The sequence below is a fragment of the Pleurodeles waltl genome, chromosome 10 (assembly GCF_031143425.1).
Source record: "Pleurodeles waltl isolate 20211129_DDA chromosome 10, aPleWal1.hap1.20221129, whole genome shotgun sequence".
NCBI lineage: Eukaryota > Metazoa > Chordata > Amphibia > Caudata > Salamandridae > Pleurodeles > Pleurodeles waltl.
Genome location: NC_090449.1, coordinates 815,944,802 through 815,971,038, shown reverse-complemented (window position 1 = coordinate 815,971,038; position 26,237 = coordinate 815,944,802). Strand labels below are relative to the sequence as shown.

The following is a 26,237-nucleotide window of genomic DNA, read 5'->3' as shown; positions in this document are numbered from 1 at the left end:
TCCACCAGGATTATGCAGCAATCAATGACCAAATTATGTGTCATGCTATCTAAATTATATGGCCAGAAAAGGAAAGTCATTATGCAGCATATTCTCTGGCAGTATTATGTTGATGTATTTGAGCTATACATATGTTCTGTTAAAATCTGAAAGTTGTATGGTAAATTGTGTGGAAAGAGTATTAACTCCATAATTATGCGATAAAGGCAGCAGCCACGATGTGCACGTCCACTAGCACTCACTATTATTCAATGTATTATCATTAAAATATTCCTGAAAGGCAAACCAACACATTTATTGTTACTACTGCCAACCAAACAATGAGACTAGCATTTACTATTTAAACATTTTCCTGTTTGGAAAAACATATTTTAAGCTAGCTACTCCAAAATAGCATGTAATATAAACAAATAGATAAACAGGTAACATGTAATATGGCCCTCTATTTCCATTTGGAGCTCCTGGTGAGCTTTGCAAACTGCTTGACCGGCCTTTGACATTGAGAGGTTTGAAATGTGCGTATGCATATACATATCTCTCTATATAGCTCTAGATCTTTATATATATCACTATACAGGCACATATATCTATATCTCTATATATATCAATATATATCTATATATAGATATACATACATACACGCACAGACACATATATATATATATATATATATATATACACATACACTCACTGAAAAAATAAAAACAATGATTAAAGTGATGTTATAGTTAGGTGTTGGAATGAGACGCTAGAGTTAAAAACCCCAAAGAACACTGGAATACGAAAGTTATATTTTAATTACCTATGATGTGCTCCCCTGTTGTGCACTGCTTATGGCCTCATATATTAAATCGTTCATGTCATGTTAAATGACATTACTGATGCAGGCATTCAAATAACAATTTTGTTGAAATTACTAATGACTTTAACTAATTATTCTGAGTGTGCAATAAGCTTAGTAAACAATGAGTAATGCAACAACCTAAGTCAATGGTTGAACTCTTATAAGTTTGTCTGTGAGTTTTCAAAAGAGGCAAAAGAAATACAATATTTCAGAAGTGAAGCACTTTTGATGGATATCATTCTTTTTTTTACTTGTATTCGCCCAAAGGATGGAAGCAGTGGGGGTAGGTCACTTGTTGAAAGATGGTCGCTGAACATAATTGAAAAACAGACCCTTTAGTTAACCACTGATGTGATAGGCTGAAGGCTGAGCAAGTAGGGATTTAGGTGGTCATGAAATGGTGGGTGCAGGCCAAACCCCTCTGATCATGGCCACATGTGAGGGCTGGGAGCAGGGTCTGGTCATAGGGAAAGACAACATCCCAAACCCTATTGTATGTTGGATGCAGGGTCTGATGTGACACAAGGCTTTGCAGACAACCTTCTCTGTTTATGTCCAAAGTCTGTGCATAGTGGGTGTTGGTCATTTGTGGAGAGATGAATGTTGAATGCTGCAGCAGGCTAAGTCCTTTGTCTAAAAACGGCTAAAGATGGTGTGTAGTGGAGGTCTGATGCTTCCAGGGAATTCAGAGCAGGTCCTTCCTGTAGCCTAAGTACTCAGTACAAGTCCTGGTGTGGATTGGATGCAGGGTCCAGCTGTAGTCTATGACTGAAATATCATTAGTGATATAAACAATGATGTTGTTTAGCATGTCATGAATGATGTAATATATGAAGTCATAAGCAATGCATGATAGGAGCACAAGCTGTACTTAGTTCACTAAATTATAACTGGTGTATTGCAGTGGTTTTGTCTTTTTATACATTAGCTTGTGCCTCATTCTAAAACCTAACTATAACTTTCTGTATCTGTTGTTTTTTTAGTGAATGTTTTTAACATAAGTTATGATATTAATATCTAACCTAACCTAGCACTATCCTTTTATTTTTTAGTGCATATATATTCATATTTGCCTTCCAAAAAGGTTACTATTCTAAAATTAGGGAGCTGTTTAGTGTTGGAGAAGATTAGTAGAATCAGGAAACTGTTGTGTAAAGGGGATGCTTGTAGTCAAATATGTGTTTTTAACCAGTCACTGTGTTGTAGCACTTTGCACCTGGATTAGCTGTCTAATGTTCACCAGTTGCAGACAACATTTTGTATTCAGTTTAGCTGCCTATTGACTTTATCGTAGCATTAGACACTGCCATGTTAGAAGCTGCTCGTATTTTTCAACATTGTAAACTGTGCTTGTTTTCATGCTCTTTCTCACCGAAGAGCTAGGACATATTATCACCGAAGAACTAGTGCATAATATGGAGGAGTTAGTCAGTCAGCACAATAAAGATGTACCAGACTGATGTTTATGGTACAGCAGGGAACGGCTTAGGCTTGGGAGAGACACCTTGAGAAACTGACCAGTTCCAACATGTTTCTTTCAACCCTGACCTAAACTAGAAAGTACGTTAGAATTGCAAAATGAGGGGGGTTTTCCAGAAAGCTCCTTTTGGTTTTTTAAGATATAAAAAGATCCAGTGCGACAGTGAGTGTGAGAGACCTCAGTCAGGATTTAGACGTCGAATGCCTGACCTCTGTCCCATGAGGGTGGAGATCTCTTACTCGCAGTCGAACGGGGTCATCGACTTGCTGGCATGAGAAAGATGAAGAGCTTGGCAGGCCCTAGGGTGATGCATTTTTACTTCATTATTTGCTTTGCATTATAATATAAAAACATATATTGGCTGTGTACAATGCAGTGGAGAATCATTTTGGTATGTTTTCTTTTCATTGCTGTGACTATTTTTAAACGTGTGCTTTCAAAATGCTAATCTCCATTTAGGAACCTCATGGTGAAATAACAATAAATGTCTTCTTTATACTGAGAAGTGCATTCCAGAGATTTTTGTCAGCTTGGTCATTAGTGAAAGCAAAACATTTTGGCATAGATGGGACTAAAAAAGAGAGGTTGGAGGTTGAGAGTGCACAATTTAAAAGTGTAAATTTGTTTAGATTCAGAGAGCTAACGGAAGCAACGCAAACCATGTTTGAAAGTGCATGTGAAATTAAAATGACTTATGATGTTTTGGCAAATGTGTTTTCTTGTTTATCAGGACTTTAAAAATTTTGGGATGGGTTCTTTGATAAAACAAAAGTACTGAATGTGTTTTCATGTTTAGAAAAGTAGCTTTTTGAACAGAATGATATCCCTTTTGTTCTTGACAGGAGGGTTTGGATACTTTTGTTTGCTTACAGAAAAACGCATGAGAGATGTAAACAGTTAGGATATGAAAATAAGAAACTAAAAGAGCAAGTTAGCCAGAACAAGCTATTACAAGATAAAGCTGAGCTCTAACAAGCTGTTACAGGGGAATCTGACTTTTCACATTCCAGTAATGAGGAGGTTAAAAAAGGTGGGGGCCAGTGTGAGCTGCTTGAGCAGAACGTAGTTTGTGCGCAGAGTAGCCCACAGTTTTTGGCAGGAGTTGAAATGTATTCTTTAAATGATTACACCCAGCAAGAAGTTGACAATGTTACCGGTATATTCAGACAACTTTTGCAGAGTATGATGTGTACAATTAATTCAGACAATACACAGGGACTGTTGCAAAATGTGCAGTTTCTAGGAATTAAGTGGAATCCAGAACATCGAGAGATGTTGTTACATGTAAAACAAAAGATTTTGGAGTTTTCTACTCTTCGCACTAAGCAAGAGACACAGAGTTTCATGAGATTGTTTGATTTTTGGAAACAATATGACCCTCATCTGAGTAAAATCTTAACCCTTTGGTACAAAGTAACCAGGAAAAAACAGGAGTTTGAATGGGATGAAAAGCAACAGTGTGCTTTTGATTTGGCAAATGAAATAATTCAACAGACTTTAGACTTGTGACCCGTGCAAGAGGGAGACATTAAGTTAAATGTAACTGTTCAGGGACAATATGCAAACTGGAGTATGTCGCAGAAACAGGGGAAGACGAGAGTGCCCCTAGGATTTTGGTCTAGAAAACTATCTGACTTTGGGGAGCACTATTTTCCTTTTGAAAAACAGTTTGTGGCCTATTATTGGGCTCTAGTGGATACTGGGCAAATAACACTAGGTCATAATGTAATTCTGAGACATGAAATACCATTCGTGCAGTGGGTGATGAGTTCACCTAAATCTCACCGTATAGAAAATGCACAAGAGGCTAGTATCATACGCTGGAAATGGTACATACAAGACAGGGGTCGAGTAAGACCGGCAGAAACTGCAGCCCTACATAAACAGGTGTCACAAGCCTCTGTACAGGATGACGAGAGGGTGCAGGAAGTACCGCAGGTAAAAGAGTCACCAGTGAAATGGGGTGTGCCATTTGAATCCTTGTCCCCTGAGGATAGGAAGCATGTTTGGTTCACTAATGATTCGTTTAAATATGTGGGTACCAAAAGACATCGGAAAGCAGTGTCACACAATCCAGTTAATGGAAAGTTGTTGACCACCACAGGAGAAGGAAAAATAGCCAATATGCAGAGTTGTACGCTGTGTTTCAAGCTGTAAAGTAAGAGCTGCTTGGGACTTGTAATTTTTACACTGATTCCTGGACCATTGGCAATGCATTAGTCATTTGGCTTCCCCCCTGGCATGCACATAACTGGTTCATTCACTCAAAGGAGGTGTGTGACAAAGAGTTGTGGCAGGAAATTTGGGAAATGTTGGAACAGAGCAAAGTCATAGATGCTCATTGTCCCATTGACTCACTAGAACGCTGGTTCAATTCCTTTGTAGACAACAAAGACAAACGTTCAGAGGCACAAGTGGCAATCCAGAATTCTGACTTAGTGGGGATGTCTAAGTAGGCACACCAGAAATGTGGACACCTGGGAGAAAAAGCCACTTACAGGTGGGCAGGTATTAGAGGGATATATTCCCCTAGATTTGATCAAATCTGTGATTTTGCAGTATCCCATTTGTCAGCACACAAAACCGAGATCTGTCCTACAAACAGTCAAAGTTCAATTGGGGTAAGAAAAGTTACCAGAACAGATAGAAATCAAAGCTATTCTGTTAAATAGTAGAAAAGCTGATTTATTCATACAGATTGGAGACAGAATTGTCCAACTTGTCATAAATGCAGTGTATGGAGGATTGGTGAGGAAGGGGACTGCCGCAGCCCTTCTGACAGTGCAAGGAAAGGGACGTTCAGCAGATACAAACCTCAGTGCTAAGGTGCGTGTTGAATCTCCAGATGGCCCTCCAGAACCTGCAGAAATTATAGCAAAGGGCCCCAATAATGTCCTGCTGATTATAAAACAAGGAAAGGAAAAAGGGGAGCACATTTCAGATGACAAATGTTATTTGCAAGAAAAATCATACTAGTTTCTTTTACAGATCTTACTACGACTTACCACTGACCATAAGTGTGCTGGTGGTCTCCCTTCGGGCGTTTGCGTGTAGGGTCGGGACCACACCCCCAACTTGAACCTGATTGATCACCATTATGCAACACTCCTGCTGCTTTTAAAGTACAACACCTATGGATCCATTTAGCGTTAATTGTGCTTCAAAGTTCTGCATGGGAACAATGCAGAGTACCAAGGATGTTCTGTCAACCTGTTTGATTACATTTTTCCTCGAACTAACCCATGGCTTGTTCTCATCTGATGACTGCTGCCAGTCTCATTAAGCATGTTTAAATTGCCAGTTGGCTGACTATTCTCATATGGGAACACTTATATTCCAGCAAACCTTACAGGTGTACTGTGTACCTTTACATGATTAGAACTCATGATGCTTCCATCAAATTCTATTCCAACTTGCCATCCTAGAGGCACTATTCAATCAGTTATTATCCCAATTAGGATATACTGTATAAGCTTCAATCTTTTCATTGTAGGTGTGTCTGGTGTAATTGTTTATAAGATCAATACGTTAACCCACTTCCATTGCTTTATAGTGATTGCTTTTATCATTTTATTATGTTGCTGTGTACAGTGGCTTGTAATGTTTTTTTTTTTAAGAGAAAAAAAAAATAAGAGAGAAGTACACAAAGTCATTTATCAAAGGGCGGAATGTAGTGAAATATGTGTTTTTGACCACTGACTTTGTGTTGCACCATTCTGCACCTGGATTAGCTGTCTAGTGTTCACCAGTTGCAGACTACATTTTGTATTCAGTGTAGCTGCCTATTGACTTTATCGTAGCAGTAGACACTGCCATGTTAAAAGCTGCTCGTATTTTTCCACATTGTAAACTGTGCTTGTTTTCATGCACTTTCTCACTGAAGAGCTAGTACATATTATGGAGGAGTTAGTCAGTCAGCATGATAAAGATGTACCAGACTGATTTTTATGGTACAGCAGGGAGCGGCGTAGGCTTGGGAGACACACCTTGGGAACTGGCCAATTACAACCTGTTTCTTTCAACCCTGACCTAAACTAGCCAGCATGTTTGAATTGCAAAATGAGGGGATTTTTCCAGAAAGCTCCTTTTGGTTTTTTAAGATATAAAAAGACCCAGTGCGACAATGAGTGTGTGAAAGACCTCAGTCAGGATTTTCGACGTCGAATGCCTGACCTCTGTCCCGTGAGGATGGAGATCTCTTTCTCGCAGTGAACGGGGTCATCGTCTTGCTGGCATGAGAAAGATGAAGAGCATGGCAGGCCCTACTGTAATGCATTTTTACTTCATTATTTGCTTTGCATTATAATATAAATACATATATTGGGTGTGTACATTGCAGTAGAGAATAATTTTGGTATATTTTCCTTTCGTTGCTGTGACTTTTTTAAATGTGTGCTTTCAACATGCTAATCTCCTTTTAGGAACCTCGTGGGGAAATAATAATAAAAGTCTTCTTTAAACTGAGAAATGCATTCCAGAGATTTGTGTAAGCTCGGTCATTAGTGAAAAGCAAAACAATGCTGTACTTATGCATACATTTCTTCCTTTAACTATTTTAGCCCCTTTAGCAGGATATTATGCCTCACATTACTGAAAACCCATATCTCCCTTCACATTTGTTAGCCCTCCAGTTTCATGCCTGCATTAACATTTAAATGCACATTTACTACAGCCTGATCCTCAGAAAAAAGCTTCAATTTCAACAGCTCCTATTCCAGCAACATAGCAAGGAGGACTGTCTCGCTTCTGTCGTAAATAAAACATGTTACTACTCTAGTTGTTCATTAGAACTCTGTGACATTGCAGCTTATTAGTAGGGAGTTAAGTGACAGACTGCTGCTGGTGTTGGAAGTATAGTTGATTACTAGGGAGTTAACGGAGAGGCTGCTACTGGTGTTGATAACTCATAGAAAATATGTCCTCTTCTTGGCTTTATGGAGAACTACTGTAGGATAGAACACTGGGGAGTTAACTGACAGACTGCTGGTGTTGGGTGTACATGTTTTACTCTAACATGGCTTTATTCTAACATGGCTGAGAAAGAAAATGGCCTTTGAGAATAATGTGTTCTCATTTTAGCTTCCGGAACATCTTCAATACTCTATGAAAAAAGCATAGGAGAAAAAAGTTCTCTCAAACATGGCTTATTAAGGCTCAGTAAGTGGGGGTCAGCATTTCTCACATGGTAAAAATCACCGGAGAACTCACCACAACTCCTAAAATGAATAAAACACCACCAACAAATGACATGCTGTGATTAAAATATATTATCACCCTGCACGTGTTCCTTTTTGTGACCCTCAAACCTGGTATTCATTACAATGCATTTCAGTGAGGTCCAGAACTCCAAGTCCTGTAATAGTTGCCACAACATGTTGTATATGTCTTGGCCAGCCAATCAAGGTGGAGGCTCTTTGGAACCCACCCCCCGAAACACATGCACCTGTGGGTCAGGGTTTGCTCACCTTGTCCCCCTATATGTTTTTTAAATTGATTTATAGGATGCAGGGACTATGCCCCCAAGTACTGTAATGGCTGAGACAACATATTGTTCATGGTGTGGCCAGTCAATCAGGATTGAATAGTCCTCTTTAAAGTGGCCAATCAGAGCATACTTAGACACCAAAGTTCTATATACACTTGGTTTTTTAACCTATTCATGACCTCCTGAGCTCTTCTTTAAATACATATTTCTTGAAAACTGACTAGATCTGCAATATATAAGCAAAAGTAGGCTTTCTGAGTAAAGTTCGAACTTTTCAGCAAATTTGGTGTAATTCCGTTCACTCGTTTTCTTCTGTAGCTGCTAAAGAATTTTCCGATGGGAATTAACATGAGAAATCAATGTTTTGGGACCTGCCATTATATATAGCCGGTGGCCATGGTGTAGTTATAGTTAGGTCAGAGTTTCCATAGGAAGCTCATTTTCTTATATGTTCTTTATTATCATTTTTCAATGTTGGGAATAGTAATAACTCACAAGAGATGAAGCCTTAAGTGGGTCATGATGGCCCACCTCTCAAAAATGATAAATAGCATAATGGGTTACAGCATGGGACATTTCAAATGTATTTTGAAAAATTTATATTTTTGACCAAAACCAAGATGCAGGGGCTTTGACTTGTTCAGTGAAGCAAAATGACATTGGTGAACCCTCATTTCTTTTAGAAGAGGGATTGTTACACATGGATGGCAAAAAAAATGCTTTTTAGGGGCTCACAAGACATTGGGGTTTCCAATGGCATGCAAACATGTGGTCCATATATTGTTATTTGCTGGATCCTATGTAAACCTGTGTTCTCTACCAATTCTTTTCACTGGTGCAATGAAGGATAATGTAGTTCTTTCTTCAATGGGAGTTTAAAGGGTGTTGTTTAGTTCTTTTGCATGTTCCAGATTGCTTGTTTTTCTAATAGTTGTGTACCTTCCTCCGTGGAGTGTTGGAACCAATGCATCCACGTGGTAGATGACTGACATGACTCACAAGCATCTGTTAAGGGTTTCAAGTCAAAAACACAAGATAGCGGTTTAAATCCACATAATGCTGGAACTATGACAAGGAATAATGAGGAAGTGGTAATGTTCAAATTAGCTCCAGACAATCTTTTTTTACATTGGGTAAAACTCTCCCTCTATGCAGTCGTTGGTTCCCAGACTCCCTCTGTGTGATCTCTGCATTTGACCACCGTGATAATGTTTGGATAGAACAGTTAGGAATTCTAGGTAAAATGACAGACATTTATGTCTTCAGACTAGAGTTATGACTCCGTGGAATGAAGACAGCGTAACACAAGTGCTTGTCTGTAAATGTTTTTCTGCTGAGACCTTCATTGCCAGAATATCGAATTCATCCTCCATAGCCACACAGGTGATATCTTTCACATTATAAGGATATAAAAGAGTAATGGTTTCCACTGCCTGTTTTACAGTCACTGGTGAACTGCTATGAAGCCTTGATAAGGTGCAGTATTATTGGCAAAACTGACTCAAAATGCAGCTTATTAAATTGTTTGGTCTCTTGTTTTAATAAAGAACCGTTGCAGAACAGGTGACAGTTCAAAGTAGAGGAGGGGAAGTGAATTCTCTACTTTGATGTTGTTTGCACAGTTTTTATTGCTTTACATAGCACAGTCATGGTTTCAATTGCTTGTTGACTTTACATGTGAAACCTGTGGTATAAATACAGGGCTTTAGTAACGTTATGGATGAGCCCAACATCTGTTCCTGGGAAAGAGGTACCAATCTGTATGAATTGAACGAAGAGAGGTGATTCCACAGAGTGAAAGTTTGGAAATCCAGTGGATCCGTTTTTTTAATGTCTAATATGCATCTGGTTTACCATTTCATTTTTAGAGTGGTGGGCTTGAATAGGGTGAAAACTATTTTTTTGTCTGCAAACAATGGGACACTCTCCCTCTCCATTACAATTATAGAACACCACAGACCGGTTTGGTGAGCATTTCAAACAAAGAGTAGGGAATCAGACAATAAGGTTATGCGGAGAGAGGTCACGGCTGGATATGAGCTGCCTGCTTACACACTGCTTAAACTGGAGGCCCAACAGATGCACACAAGTTTCAACAAAAGTAACCCAGGTTGAACTGTGGTAGCATGACTTGGATATCATGGCAATAGGAAATGTGTGAAGGTGCGTGCAGTATAATCAACCAAACATGCAAACAACAATTCAGGTAATGACAACAAGAAGTTAAAAAAGAGCAAAACCTTTCACAGAAAACAAGAGGAGTTTAAGTATCCAAAGTTAGTCAGTGAGAAAGCCTGTTTGAAATCTTAGAGGCCAAAATGTGCGTTATTCTAACCTGAAAGGTCAGCTTGGAGGATGCAGTTGTTTAGTGGAGGATTTTATTTTCTGGAAATATTTCTTTAGCTAGAATATAGTCTTATAGCCTTTTGCCGAGGGCTATACCAATTGCTAATGAACCCAAGTTATAAGCTTGAGTCCCAGACAAGGGCCTATAATGAGGAAGTGAGCCTTTAAAAACCGGTCCAGCCCAGGGCAGAAAGGCTATAAGGGTATTAGAACATTACACCCACTGAGGGTACTAAAAGGGGAGAAATATGAAGAAAAACATTGGAATGTTGGAGCTTCAGGCTTATACAAGGCATTAGAAGCCCGGAGCTACTCCAATGTCTTTAATGGGTCTCTCAACATTCCAATGTTCTAATCTGTCTTATGGTGTAAATTAAAGAGGTTATGTATTTTGAGCCAAACCAACTTGTGTAGGTCTAGTGGGTTGGCTTAAGAAGGTGGGTTATCAATTGTGAAGGATGTTGGTCTTTTACAAGTAGGAAGTTTACAAACTTCTATCTACTGGGAACCAAGTACCCAGTTGTAGCACTTGACTGCCTCAAGGTAGCCAGGCAGATCAGTCCAGGGCCTACTCCGGGGAGAAAATGTGGGGTAGTACCCAAGTTTACAAGTATGTAACAAACAATAGCCAATAAATCATTTTCCAGTCAGCGGACTTACTTATAGAAAGCAAAAGTACTAAATTATCCACACACTACTCAATGCTATGCATTAATCTACAAGCATCTTCAGGGTGTTCTGGCATTCTCACCTTTGCCCTCCTTGGGAAGAGCCTTCCCATGTCTTATTCATAGTAGCAGGTAATTATTACAAGCGGATTCCTCCCCCACCCTTTCATTTCCCAGGAACAGCCCCAAGCAGTGGCAAATAACCCTATTGTGTGAGTAAGCCTTTGATCTTCCAGCTAGCCAGAAGAGTCATTAACTTTGCCCAGCAAGGAAAACAAAAGCCTGGAATCTAATTAGGAGCTGAATCACAAGAATATTGCAAAACCTCAATCGCCAGAAGGAGTGAAGACATGATAAAATTGACAATAAATCTGCACTTGAGTTCTATGCTTACCACAGAAACAGTATGTCATGCTAATTTATTGACCTAACTTTGGTGCAGATTTCGCCCACAATGTGCAACACAGTAAAGCACATAATTTTCAACTAAGCATTACAGACTTCCACCATGATTTCAAACTCCCATTAAAAAGCCTATGCCTGGTTAGCACCAATCCCTGGAGGGTCGCTTCTGTGACAGACTACCTGTGGATGGTAGTCCCACTCACTCAGCCTGCATACGCGAGCACCTGTGTATGCAGCCAACCCAGAGCTTCTAAAACCAGCTGCACAGCGGCGGACCTTGTTTCAAAAGGTGGACACTACGCACTAGCACTCCCAATCCATTGTAACAGAGTTTACAGTGAGTGAGTCCCTGTTAGTGAGACTCACTCACACAGAAAGTACAAAAACTAGGTAGTCCAAAAGCAAGAACTTCAGTGGAGGTAAACGGGCTGGAAGCAATTTTCCTACTATCAGAGTGTGTATAGCAATATTCAGTAATGCAACATCATGCCTGGATGTACCATAATGTAATTTGTTGACCACGTTGTGTCTTTCTGTTTGGACAGTGTGGGAGATCAGTGACAGTGCATCTCAAGACTGACCTCTAGGATGAAGCTTGCGGATGCAGCTTTGTAATCTATTGACCTCTGTGTGTTCTTCTGTGGGATAGTGTGGAAGATCAGTGAGAGTACACTTCAAGACTGATTTTGAGAATGAAGCTCAACATGCTCAAATTCAGTTGAATTTCTTGGGTTTTCATTCATGGGGGTATGGCAGCTCAATCTAGACTGCCCAGTAGGGGTGGAATCAAGAAATGTTTGTATTTGTGTTCAGGTGTCTTCTAATAGCTCTAAAGCCTAAAAAAATCATGGAATGCTACCGAGTGAAACCCCTGCTGATAAGACTGATTCACGTACTCCCACGAACGGATTGTTGCTTTAGTGATATATTATCAGACTCCCGCGTATTTGAGTGAAGCTGAACTTGCCTATCAGAGTTTTTGTCAGGAAAATATACTTTTGACTGTGCCAGCATACTTTCTAATTGCTTTTCATACGTTGCTCGTTTTTCTGGAATTCCTGTTAAAACATTTGAAAAGAAACATCTTTAAGAAATTCTGCTCAGCTTGAATATGAATTATTCATTTTGTAAAACTGCGTTACCCGAACCTCATATTGGTCTGAGAATAATCCAATTACAATTAGTGCAGACTTGATGCAGGATAAGTGAGTTTGCATCTGAGCTGGCGTCCAGATGAATTAATTTTTTCCCCTTAGCTATTTTGTTACATTCCTGAATGTTTAAATAGAATCTGTATGCGCAACACAGCCCAAAAGCTGATCAGTAAACCATTTATTCAGTGAAAATTATATAGTGGTCTGCCTCTGCATTTAAGGTGCAGTTTATTTTTATTTTTAGACAAACAACCGGGATTCGTCCTCCTCTACTAACACAATACTAAAATTCCGAGTTTCAAAATAGCTAAACCAGATCACCATTTTATGAGTGGAGGAGCAAAAGCAAGAATACATTTCAAAGTTAAATATGGTAGCTGTTCCAGGAACTGCAACGTGAGTTATTAAACTAATTGTTTCAGTAATTAGCAAAGAAGATCACAAAGGCGTGAGGCGACAGCTGCATTGCCAATTAAGGTAGATGTGATCTTAGTATGGGAAGTATTCGGAGACACTGACAATAGATTTCTGGGAAAATATGCATACCTCACTTTATTGTTGATTGAGAAGAGTCGTTTCACTAATCCTTAAAATTAAGATTGTATTGTTAGGAGACTGTGATCCTGTTCACTGCCATACTTCAAACTGAAGACCCATGCTTTTGAGTGCTTCAAGCGTGAGAGAGATTGCTGTGCTCTGGAATGCAATGGGGGGACACACCAGTGCAAACCCTACATTGCGGTGGCATGTGTGCTTGCCCCTCGGATCGCTACTACAAAAAGGACAGTGTGGCACGTTTTGTAATACTGAATGCGCTTATTGAGATACAACACCACCACAGCCACGGGGACATTTTACATTTACATAGAGCTATCCATGACCCTAGCCCAGGCTCATTACCGAACATTCGCTGGTAACAAGCTCTCTTCTGGGGCAGTTCCGATTGGATAGAATCAAACACAGGGTTTAGACTTTGCAGTGCTCTAGTCGGATCTTCGGCAGAGGTTAAAGATGGATGCACTGAACGACAAGGGGACAAAGACAGGCAGTCCTGTAACTGATCTGAGAAGAAAGACTTGCAGACTTTCAATGGGACCAATCCACTTGGTGTATTCGACCAGGGCTCAGTCATGGTCGGCCTCAAAATGCAGCAAAGGCTTATTTTATTTCATTTCTATGACATCAACCAGGTGGTGGCATTATTCCTTGAAGTGGACGCTTGTTCTCCCAAATAATAAACTACTTTCCCACAAGTGTTGATCGTTTTGTTGCATAAATATTATACAGTTTAATGTTTTTATATTAATGTACCTAGGAGCAGTTTTATGTAGTACGAAAAAGATGCAAGCAGGGGTAAAATACAAGTGTCAAAAACACAAAGTTTTAACAATTGATAAGGACGTACAATAATGGATACAAATTACAGAGCCAAAATAGCAGTAGGGCATATGCAAGTATATAGACTACAGTATTACCTCAAGGATTCCGAGTAGCAACAGCAAATGAAGAGATCAGTGAACAAGTCACATGTGAAAATGCCAGTGGCACAGAACCTTCAGACATCGGTGTACAGAACTATAGATACATAGTCCGTATGGCCTCATACCCTCTTATATGCCCATCATGAAATATGATCCTGACAGCAATCAAATAGGTGGCATTTGTACTGCTAAAAAAGTATTTTGCACAAAATCTATTCAGCGCAAAACCTGGGAATACGATGTCACTGGTGATGTGTCAATGATCACCTTGTCCCCACTCGCTCTGATTTTATCCACTGTTGAATATACACTTCGCTGATACTACGTTAAGCGTTTTAATCAATCAACAGATCTTGGTCCTTTAGTGCAGGTCACGTAACATACAGCCCAGATCTTGCATATTCACCATACATGGAACACCTGCCTGGAAGCCGTAAATGATGCTGAAATGAGGGCAGCGAGCAACGCTCTCTGAACCATCAGGAGATTTGTTTAATGTATTATTACATTAGCATTCCCTGCACATATCAGTGTAGTAAGCAAAGAGAGAGCGCTGGCAGCTGTTTCACGCAATTAGTGCAGACACCAGAGCTCAGGGGACTTGGCTGAACGCATAGTTTTACCTTCATTATACTTCGTGTTCTAGAAGAAATCCAAATAACAAGATAATGAGCAACAAGACAACATAACAGAAGACTATCTGATTATCAAAAAGGGATTAGTCCAAATATCGATGTCTGTTAAAGCTGAAATGCATCAATTACTTAACACACAAAATACAATTTACATGCTTTATTTCCATTGCCAGTATTTGTGTACTATGTAAAGGATTGCCTTGTTGTTTAATGCTCTGGAGTTCATGTCTGCATTTACCCCATTCTCGCACCCCATTTCATCTGTTACTTCCTTATTCTCTCACCTTTTCCTTCCCTTACTTTGTTCATCTGCCCCCTGTTCTTTCCTTCGTTTCTTACTTCGAAAACCTTATATTGATGAACTTTGTAGTACGATATATTTCGATCACACCAATCTCAAAATGTTGAAAAAGGTCATTGCCCCATTTTAAGCCATACATTCGCACCAGAGCTTTGCAAACCTCACTGGGTGGATATGGTGCAGGGGCACATGCAAGAACCCCATGACTTGAATTTTGAATAATTTTCTGTATTGGCCCGATTCTGTTCAACCTACAGTAGCTACAATAAATTTGTGAATTTCTATGGCTCAGATTTGTGCGGATGTTCGAGAGAATCTGGACAGCCCCTCGAATTACTCAACAAGATGTTCTTGGAAAGGCCAGGCAACTGATTAAGGAGCTAGCTCCTTCAACTGAATGAATTTGCTTGTGCCTCTCATCAAGCAAGATTCAAATGAGATAACCAATCTAGCCATAATATTCTGTAATGTTTTATTGGTAGATTTCTCAATTGAGATATTGCAGAATAAGAGCTATATCTCCAGCACAACCAATTTTGCAATAGAAATACGAATTATATTTTATGTTTCAGGATATGAACAGGCCATACAATTACCATATACTTGGTGCATTTCTCCTCATCTGTGACCCTAACGTGCAGATATCCATGACACAATAAAAACAGTTCTGTGTCACTGCAATATTCCATGCAGGAATGCATGCCAAATTTAGGATTTAGGCATTTTACGCCCAGCCATTTTCAATTGCCTTTGTGGTAGTTTCACCAAGTAAGTGTTTTGATCACCTTCTTGACCAGGCCATTTCTATACTTGTTTCTAGAAGGTTTAGGTTCTTCTCTTTGAAATTCATTAACAGACCAAAGATTCAGCTCTAGATCTGAAGCTCTGCAATAGTTGCCATAAAAATCCCCCTCGTAAAACAAACTCATGACCGCATATCTGGAGGAAAAGGAGTGGATGTTTGGTCCATCCCATTAAACATGAACAAAACATTAATATTATAGCATTCAAATTGACCCAAATAATACTGCAAATTTTGTGGCATTTTACAGAGGAAAGACATCACTATGTTCTCCAATAAAATGTTAAAGTTTACTTATTTTGCCATGGTAGATAAATCACATAGTGTCAATATAATGTTTCAAGCATTTTCTAATATGTCAGCAAGTAGATTACATGATTTTGCTTTGTAACACTGTTTTTTCTATGTTTTTATTTGAAATTCTGTCACAGAATTGACAATATTTTGGTCACCGGGGTTCTGGAGAGGAATCTTCACATAATATAGTTAATCTTGTTTCTTATCTGCATTAACAGTAATTGGGTTACAAGATTCATTGCTCTTACTTGTGTAAAATTTGAAACTATCAAACGTTATCGAAAAAACGGAATCTGGATATTTGTCTAGTATGTCATCATCCCCCTTCATTAATGACAATATTTTGCCTTCATAGCATGTCATTCACTTGATAGAGATGTGTTCTCAAAATCTGCAGAAGAATCTAAACACAACTTCTAAAGGGTACTGCGCTTCTGAGCGTATGGGAATCCCCACTGCCAGAGTTTCCAAATGTAAGCCTGTTGAATATTTAACATTCAGCATGCTCTATTCCTTCGTGGCTCTTTTCTATCTGCAGTACCATCATTCTTTGTCAAAGTGGACAATGTTCGTTTTATTTACCTTTCCAGTTAGCTTTCTCACTCTAAAGTAGTTATCAGTTTATATCAGAGTCCTCTGAAGTTCTGGTATTTTACAATTTGATGATCCTACATTTCTGCTTGTAACTGGCAAAAGGAACAATTAGAACAGATGTTAGACCTGGCATCCTTGGCCTGGTCTCCCCTAACTTTTTGCCTCAGTTCCCCAGGTTGTTGATGTGTGCTGGGCTCTGTATTTACTGTTTTTGTTACTCTGGGCATTTTACCACTGCAATCCAGTGCTAAATTGCAATTGATCCTATATAAAATGTGTATGTAATTGGCTTTCCATGATTGGCATATTTGATTTACTCATATGTCCCTAGTACAGTGCACTAAAGGGGACCAGGGCCTGTAAATCAAATGCTACTAGTGGGCCTGCAGCACTGGTTGTGACACCCACATGAGTAGCCCTGTAATTATGTCTTAGACCTGTCACTGCAGTGTTTGTGTATGCAGTTTTAAACTGCCAATTCGACTGGCAAGTGTACCCACTTTCCAGGCCTAAACCTTCTATTTTCTTACATGTAAGACACCACTAAGGTAGGCCCTAGGTAGCCCCAGGGGCAGGGTGCAGTGTATGTTTAAGGTAGGACATATACTAATGTGGTTTATATGTACTGACAGTGAAATACTGCCAAATTTGGTTTTCACTGTTGCATGGCCTATCTCTCTCATAGGTTAACATGGGGGCTGCCATTAAAAATGATTAAAGCGTAGATTTCCCTTGGGAGCAGATAGACATGTGGAGTTTGGGGTCTCTGAGCTCACAATTTAAAAATACAGCTTTTAGTAAAGTTGGTTTTGAGATTATGTGCTTGAAAATGCCACCTTTAGAAAGCGGGCATTTTCTGGCTTAAACCCTTCTGTGACTCTGCCTGTTTGTGGATTCCCTGTCTGGGATAGTATGCCAGTTGGACTGGTTGCACCTCTCTCTAGACAGTGACACAAAGGGAGCTGGGGTGTAGCCTGCATATCCTGATGAGCCATCTGTGCTAGGAGGGAGGCGAGGAGTGATCGCTTACACCTGAAAGGGCAGTGCCTGACCTCACACAATGCAGTCTCCAACCCCCTGGTGTGTGTCTGGGGCCTGGCCTGGGCAAGGCAGGATTTCACAAACAAGAGAGACTTTCGTTTGAAGTAGGCCTACTTCAAAGGCATAACTGGGTATAAGAAGGGCACCCAAACCCCTTACAAATTAGATCAATTCTGGACATCAAGAGGAACCTCTGCCTGGCGAAGAGATGAAGAGCTGAGGAGAACTGCTGCCTTGTCTGTGCTTTGTGGAGCTATCCTGCTGTTCCTGCTTCTGCCCGTGCAAGGGTACAAAGACTGGACTTTGTTGTGCATTCCTGCTTGTGAAGAAATCTCCAAGGGCTTGTCCTGAGCTTACCTCCTGTTGTTGAAGTCTCAGGGCTATCAAAGACTTCCCTTGCCAGAACCTGGACTCTCTACTGAGACTCCTGCCCTACCAAGTGGTGTCCTATTCAGTTCCTGGGGCCTTGGAAGGTGAAGCTGGCAGACCAAGACTGAAAATCCACGCACAGACCACCGTGCGGGAAAAATTTTGGCACACCTTCCGAGATGCGGCTGAGAAACGACGCACCGCTGGCTTTGCGGCTGTAATCTATGCTCCACCTGCATCATAGCTGGAAGATCGACGCACGCGGCTGGAGAAATGACGTGCAACACCCGCTGACGGAGGCTGATAACATTGCAACTCACATGGTGTGGTTTTTGCTGATACCGTGCAGAGGGATTTTTGACACAAACATCGCTGGCCGTGGAATAATGATGCAAAGCCTGCCCGGACCACCCTAGGTGCCAGTCCGGATCGATGCATCGCTCTCCTGCGGAGAGGAAAAACAATGCACGCCGACCCGACCGGAGGAGGAACGACGACGGTCTTACCTGAGAGTGCGAAATCAACGCATCGCTGGCCTTTTCCTACGCACACTCACCCGTGCTGTGTTATTTTGACGCAACCCAGGTACTTTTTCATGCTAACAGCGTTAGCACTGTTTTCTAAAGGATTTAAGACTTTCTTTTGATTTTTAATTCCTAACTTGACTTGTGCATGTTGTATTTTTGTCGTTTTGGTCTTGTTTTGTTTAGATAAATATTACCTATTTTTATAAACCTGTGTTGTGTCATTTTGTAGTGTTTTCACTGAGTTACTGTGTGTGTTGGTACAAATACTTTACACCTAGACTCTGAAGTTAAACCTGCCTGCTTGTGCCAAGCTACCAAGGGGGTGAGCAGAGGTTAAGTGAGGTTGATTCTCTTTTACCCTGACTAGAGTGAGGGTCCTTGCTTGGACAGGGGGTAACCTGACTGCCAACCACAACCCCATTTCTAACAACGGATCAGAGGGAACATCTGGGCCTCACACATCTGATTGTTTGGTCTATTGAACCCTCAATGTCACATCAGACTTTTGTCAATGTTTGCTTGTAAATGAGTTGGAAAAAGATAATGGCCATTTCCAGATTGCACAATTTGGTCCCAAACCTAAGCTATCTAGGATGTAAAATATTTTGACAGATCCCAGAACGCTACATAAATATGTCACCCTTGTGCTTTATATGGTTTGCAATTTGTACCACCAGGGTATGTAATTACCTAATGTGTTATAAAGTTGTCAAATGTCAATGTGGCACAGTGGTAGAATACTGTTTTGTTCATCTAGTTTTCCTCTCTTGGTCAAGATCTGTTTTGTGTGGAATTTGTAAATGGCATTGGTTAAAGTATTTTGTATATAGCAGGTCAAATCCACCATGTACCACATTTTAAACATAGGCACAATCATTGTCAGTGCCCAATTCATCATCATACTTTTAAGAATCATGAGGTTTATTTACAGCAAGAATAATGCTTGGTCTATGTAGTGTATGAAAGAATAGCATAATAAACAATAGTCAAATGATAAAGGTCCCTACAACAGAGCACACTGCACTTATCATTTCTAACCTTATGTGATAGCAGAGCAGATGATATTTGATTTATTTTCTGAGGTCTCACAGGATTTAAAACTCTATTTATTGGGCCCCATGTTAATCATTATTTATGACTTAATGTTGTCTAGAGCTGGTCTCTAAAATTAATTTCATTACTAAATCACATTGGTTGGTACCTTGTTTTGTATTGTGTTGTGATTTGGCGTGTAATCGTATCCTCCATTTTATCAGGGCTAATTTTCTCAGATTGAAGGAAATATAGCGTGACCACGACAGTCCATGTCATGAAGGACTCTAGTTCTAATCCTGTGTTTTTTACAAGCTAACATCTGGTATAAGGAGTTTTAAGCCTTTATCTAAATGTTGGCAAAGAAGGAACTCCATTGTCACAGTGATGGAGTTCCCTCTCTGCAAAAACTATAGTTGGTCTGACTTAAATTCTGGCGCCTCATAGTTTGATGACAACAGAGACTACTCCACTGTGTTCAAACTTCTCAGATGGCCCGACAGAGTAAGGGCCATCGGAGAGCTGGCTTTTTGTCTGTCCACCTATATATAGTAGTTTTTCAATGCCCATCTCCACAAGAAGAAGGAATTGATGGTGAGGGTCACTGAAAGGTGCTCAATGTCTTGCTCACCATGGGAGGAAACTCCCATAGTGAGGAGGCTTTTTTTTATTTTCAAAAAGAAAATTTTGTTTTGGAAATTTAAAAAAAACAGTAACTTTGCTTTACTGCTCTGTCATGTTTGATGGAGCAGTACAGCAAAGTTATAATACATTGGCAGGAACTCCCTTAATTTCGGGTTGTGTCAATATTTGAAATGTTCGCAGGGCTGATGGACCTTTCATAATTTTATGGAACCTCTGTCAAAGTGACAGAGTAATTTACTACATCGCCCTGGCAGAGGGCGGGCAGACTGCCAAATAATAAATCAGGCCCATAGTCTAATTTGTGAAAATAATTCAAACCAAGTCTAAGCTACCCAAAAAGCATAGGTTGTCACACAAAAGCTCAAAACAGGAAACAGTGTTCATGATGACGCATCAGTAGTCACTCTATGGCAGTACCAATGGACTTTTCAGACATTTTTGTCTTCTGGAGGTCTGATGAACTGTGTCTATTACACTCTTTCTAACCATTACAGCCTGGTCACTAATAATATGGCTAAACCCAATGAGGTCTAGTAGTGTGGCGGGACTTCTATGCCATTAGAGTTAACTTGTATCCTCCTTCTTTTGTTGCCCACTGCCACCCTGCTCACTTATCTCAAGCCATGATGAAAACAAAATGGGGTTTGTAAGCTAACATTTGTTCAGAAGCAACAACACTCATCATGAACAGTTCCTCCATGGTCCTCCACCCATGTGGAGTAGCCGAATTAGCCCAAACAGAGAGGTCTAAATGGTAAATGTGAATCATTTTGGTACCATAAACCCTACTTTGGTTGCTCATAACTGGGATGGCTTGTAAATTACCAACTCCATGTTTTACTGTTTCAAATAATGTATATGTGCAATAAAGGTATCTCTGCTATTAAACAGCATGAAGGATATGGAATAAATTCACATGGGTACAACAACATAGATGTCAGCACTTCAGATTTAGTCAGTGTTTTCTTAATTTCTAAAGGTACAAATGGGGTTATTGTGCCACTTAAAATTGTCCTCCCTGCAATGTAAACTAAAGAGAAAACGTGTTTGTCCTCTAAAATTCCCTTTATCTTGTTCCCAAATATTGTCTACAATTACTGGCTAGGCATTAGTGCTTTCTACCATCATGAACCTGCAACACAACAGTCACCTTGTTCACTGGAGAAAATCTTTAAAAATCAAGTTCTACTCTTTAGCACTACAAAGTAATTGTGCACCATCATCATGTGCATCAATGTATCATTTTCTGTGCAATGTAGCCAACACCTCGTGAAAGGGTTTCCGGCTAAATATTGCAACTTTGTGAAACGATTGGGACCTTCAAGCTCAGTCTGGGCCACTGTGTATGAACTCCTGTAAACGTCAATTCATACTCAAGACAAAAGAGCCAGGCTCATGGTGTGCAGTGACCCTCAAACACACTGAAATTGTTAATAATGTTACTGTTGGTATTATTGCTGTTATCATCATCCTTCTTACTGGTGTGCATGCACACAAATGCCTAATTTTCTTTTGCAGCTCTTTCAGAGACTATGCCACTCACCCGCATAGTGAAAAAAATTTTTTTGCAATTATGTTTCGCAGTTGTAACACACAACACCTTCTGACAGAAACAACAGGCCGTTTGTAAGGCAGATTCGTGAGTAAGCCTGTGACTGACATATAAATCATTAAAACGAAGACAAGCTTTTCAACTCCCTTTCTTTTGATCACCTGTTCTGAAAATCCGCAGTGATTTGTGGATAAAGGGGACATTGATGGTATAATCTTTTTATTTATTACACTGTTAGAGTTAACCACAGGAGAGCACGAATCTATATACGTTGCCAACCTTCTTCAGCAAGATAATAGTTATGTTGTTAAACTGCCTAAAATGTTTTTGCAAGAGATTAAGAGTTCCATATTGTGTTTACTTCCACTGTATACATTTGCCACCTCTTCTATATATTTGCAATCAGAAGAGCTCTCCTTAGATGGACCAAGACACCCAGGATGTTCTGACGGGTTTGGGAAAGAGCAGGTGTGCTGCAATATACTGCAACAAATAAAATGACTTTCACCATAAGTAAATAGAATATGTCAAGTAAAACCCGAGTTCCATGGCCGTAAAAAGGAAATTACCCTCTGGCCTGGTTTATTGACTTGGTCACGGTACTGTTCTGTAACTTGCATGATTCTTATGAAATACAGTAATTATGAATATTTGATCGAGATCATAAGCAGGACAGGGTGAATCTGTTTTTGGCGCACACTTGTCTTGTCCCAGTTATTCAGTGAGTGCTACCAAGAAGGTGCAACAAACAAACCATTTTTTTTTTCAAATTACCAGAAGACATAATGCCCTTCATGATCTGAACATGGGCAGGTGTTTTTCCATTCAACACCTGGATTAGGATTATACCAAATATTCTAAAATGTGCACACATGGGCAGAACCTCAGACTACTGTTGGCGTGGGAGTGCACTAAGATCAAGTGCTATCCTAGGGTGCAATATTTAAATAATGTGCTGCACAGCTAGCCCTGTGCCTCTGGGCAGGAAGAATGGCTTAGTCATCTGTTGGTTTAAATAAGTGTAATTCCATACATGAATTAACTCTATGAAGAAATAACATTTAATGATGGAGATGCCACAAATAACCTACCCACCACACACCACCTAAAGAAGACAAATAAAACTATCCTAAGTAATGCAAAATACATTGCGAAAGTGCATACTTTCTACAAGATGTTGTTTGTCAGGTATTATGATGGGGAAAACCAGTTATTCTGTATGATATTCAGTGAACAGTGTCTACCGGTCAGCCTGAATTGATAAAATCACAGTTATATGCAAGGGGATACTATGACCCTTGCCATGAGATGGGCCCAAACCATTGATACCTTGAGGATCCCTATGTAGGAGATGAACTTCACAGTATTAGGGGTTAGTCTAGGTCTTACATTTTTTTCCCTGTTGCATTGCGTTTAGCGACAAGATACCTGTGAGGTGAGTGTGTGCTTTAAAAATGGGTGTTAATTAATTAACATTTTAACAAAGGATTGAATTTAAAGTACCCTTTTTACTGTGCCAAAAGTTATGTCAAGTAGCAGAAGCAGATATGTGTGATCGTTATGTGAGCGTGCCATAAAGCCCTGAAATTGAATGGGTTATACTTACCAAACCTAACATAGATGGTGGAGGTCGCTCCGAATTATCTGAAAATAAAGAATTCAACCATACCTTTGGAAACTGAAAATCGACTTGACAGATAAGTTTCGATTTTCTCACTAAATACCACGCTTATTACATTCAGCTTTGCACAATTAAGAGTCAAATGCAATAGATTCACACTGTGGTTTAATGGAACAGAGCTAACACAAGAGGAAGTTCTAGCTCAATCCTTCAAGAGTCACCTGTGAATATATTTGAATACAAACACCCCAAAACTAAGAAATGAGCACCATGATCCTAAAATCCTCTGCAATAAATGCAGCATTATTAATATATGCACAGGTTGGACTATCATGCCTACAACTATGCACCTAGAGAGGTTCTGACCAGTGGCTAACTTATTACGGGGCTAGTTGATGTATTCACTCTGTCCTCCACCCCATCATATATAAACAAAGTCATAGAAAGACAGTAGCATCCTCAAGCGCGAAGACTGACTGAAGAGATGACGTTGGTACAGAACTGATTGTCAAAATGTTCATAATGGAAACAAATGAATAAAAAGCTTGATTTTATTATGTTTTACTTGTAAAGAAAATGGGATAAAGTGTAATAGTTTATGTATATTTTATTTGAACTAATTAAATTGTCTCTTACGTTATAATGTAGTTGTTTGCACTGAGTGGAAACTATACCGAAGATGCTACACAGGACCTATGCTACAAAGAACGGTGTCTAACTGTTCACCCGTTTAAGTTGATCGTTGTCATTGTTTTCAATTACAGTGCACTTCACTCGTCCGCGTTTAGGTACAGTGAGACTATTGCACATCTTAAACATTTAAGTATATTCCATACAAAATACCGCCTAAAACAAGACCAGTCTACGTTTGAAAACTGTGCAAGTGTTTGAACCGTCCTTTTACCACTGATCAGAGAACTGGTACTCAGATCGCCTGGCTTTCTTCATCATAAACACAGTCGCTGCCGCTGGTATCACAGCAATGATCCAAGCCTCCCCTCCATGTAGTTAGCCTGCTCATTTGCCTCCCTTATCCGGCCATGATTCCTGCCAGTATGAATTACTTTGTGTAGTTTTTGTACGCGGATGTTCTCTGTGTCCTCGAACGTCCTTGATAAGCAACCATATGTCCTCGGCAGCACTTTCATCTGCGCCTTGAACATATAATTGCTCACATTTAACACACGGTGCGGGTCGAACTAGAAACTCTAGAACGCATTTTATTTTGATTAGTGTTGTTGTTTATGGGGTATAACACGTCAAAGGCCTCTACATCCTGCGCTAATGGAAAGATATATCTCCGCTGATCAAGCACTTCAAAAGATCAGGCGCCATTATTCGCGGTTCAGAGGTTAGCAATGCCGGTCCGTTCTGATTTCCTGAAAAACAACTAAAACTATGTTTAAATGATGAAGAATAGGGCATGTTGAGTCGCAGCAGCAGTGACGTAACTGTGTCTCGGACTCAAAGTGTTGCAATGTCTCGGGCGGAGTGCAGTTTCACCCCTGTGACCTCGAGGTGTTTTGGACTGGTCCGAGTGACGTTAAAACAAATCAATAAATGGGTGAGGCGGCGCGCGCGAAAGGCAGTAGAAATGCCCATACGTAAGCAGCCCACCATGGTTCAAACACCTTAATTGTCGGAGTGGTTAATTTTAGTGGAGCTCCGTGTGAAGTAACTTCCAGGCTGAATGTCTCCCAATGTGGAGCAAACGACATAACAGGCACTTGATTATCTTTTCTGAATCTAAGCATAATACTAAATAAATACAATTCATGGAGGGTGAATGCAATGCGTTGTGTTGATTTATTGGCGCTTTGTAGAGCACCTTCGCTGCTTAAAGGAGCAGTGATTGCAAGATTCCTGCTTACTTTTCTGCCAGTGTGCTTAATAGCCTGCCATAAAGACACACTAAACAGTAGCACCACACCTTTCACAAACAAGGGAAATTACAATGAGTATCTGTAACGTTGTTTTGTAGGGCATACAGCAAAGAGGGCGAGGTCAGGGACCCTGAGATACAGTACACAGAACAACGCACAGACGTGCATATGAGCGAGTACTGACAGGAGTACAGCTTCTCTTTTTCTGGGTCTCTTGAAGCTTAGGAGATGGAAGCACATGCAAAGGTCAGTTGGGACATTGCCAAGAGCTGTGGCTAAATAGGCCTGAACGTCTGCTATGACTTTTACGCGATTGGCTGAAGGGCTTTATTCTTTACTGATTTTTATAACTCCGAGTTTCACTTTGGCACAGCAACAAGAAAGTTGAGAAATAACCAGAACTAAGCCATGCAACAAGTAGAAAAAGGCTGATGTTTAGAGGGAAGGTGTCATAGCATTTTCGAAATATGCAAAAATGTGCAAATTATTCCTGATAACTAATGCTTTAATGATACATAGAGTCAAAGTCAATGACCGAATGATGGTGTATCTAGAATAAGATACCTAGGCCACTTAGAAACATAAATAGTGCTATGAATAGTTATGCCACATTTCGTGTAATACAGCATTAGTCTTAAATGGATGTAGCTTCTGGTGTTTTTCTCAGATTTCTTCTGCTCATTTCCCCTCTCAATTATTGTCCAGCTGCAAAGGCGTCTCTCCCTTGTTTCCACGGAGCATCAAGAGAATGACATAAATGTAATAGTGACATACAACAATGTCAGACAGCGTTTATAGAGAAGGAAGTTCCCATTGTGTGTTCAAAGTATCATGTTCCAAGGACTTCCATTGGAAGTGTTAGTGTAGTTGACCGTTGGAAGTGTCAGTGTAGTTGAGCAAATCCTAGGAGCCATTATTTAAGAAATATTTCATTTGTACAGTACATCTCCGAAGTGCAGTTGAAAAGGGAGCAAGCAGAAACATTTCTCTTACTTTAAAAGAAAGGGGTTAGTGCTGATTTTGCAATGCAACCCCAACCATGCTCATACCATGCTGCATTTTCAGAATTTATTAG

General features: G+C 40.0%; 1 protein-coding gene across 2 annotated transcripts in view; it reads right to left on the bottom strand.

The window, feature by feature from the left end:
• MYRIP (myosin VIIA and Rab interacting protein) overlaps nt 1-26,237 on the bottom strand; it is a 1,334,264-nt gene that overhangs the window by 736,198 nt on the left and 571,829 nt on the right. The window lies entirely within an intron of this gene.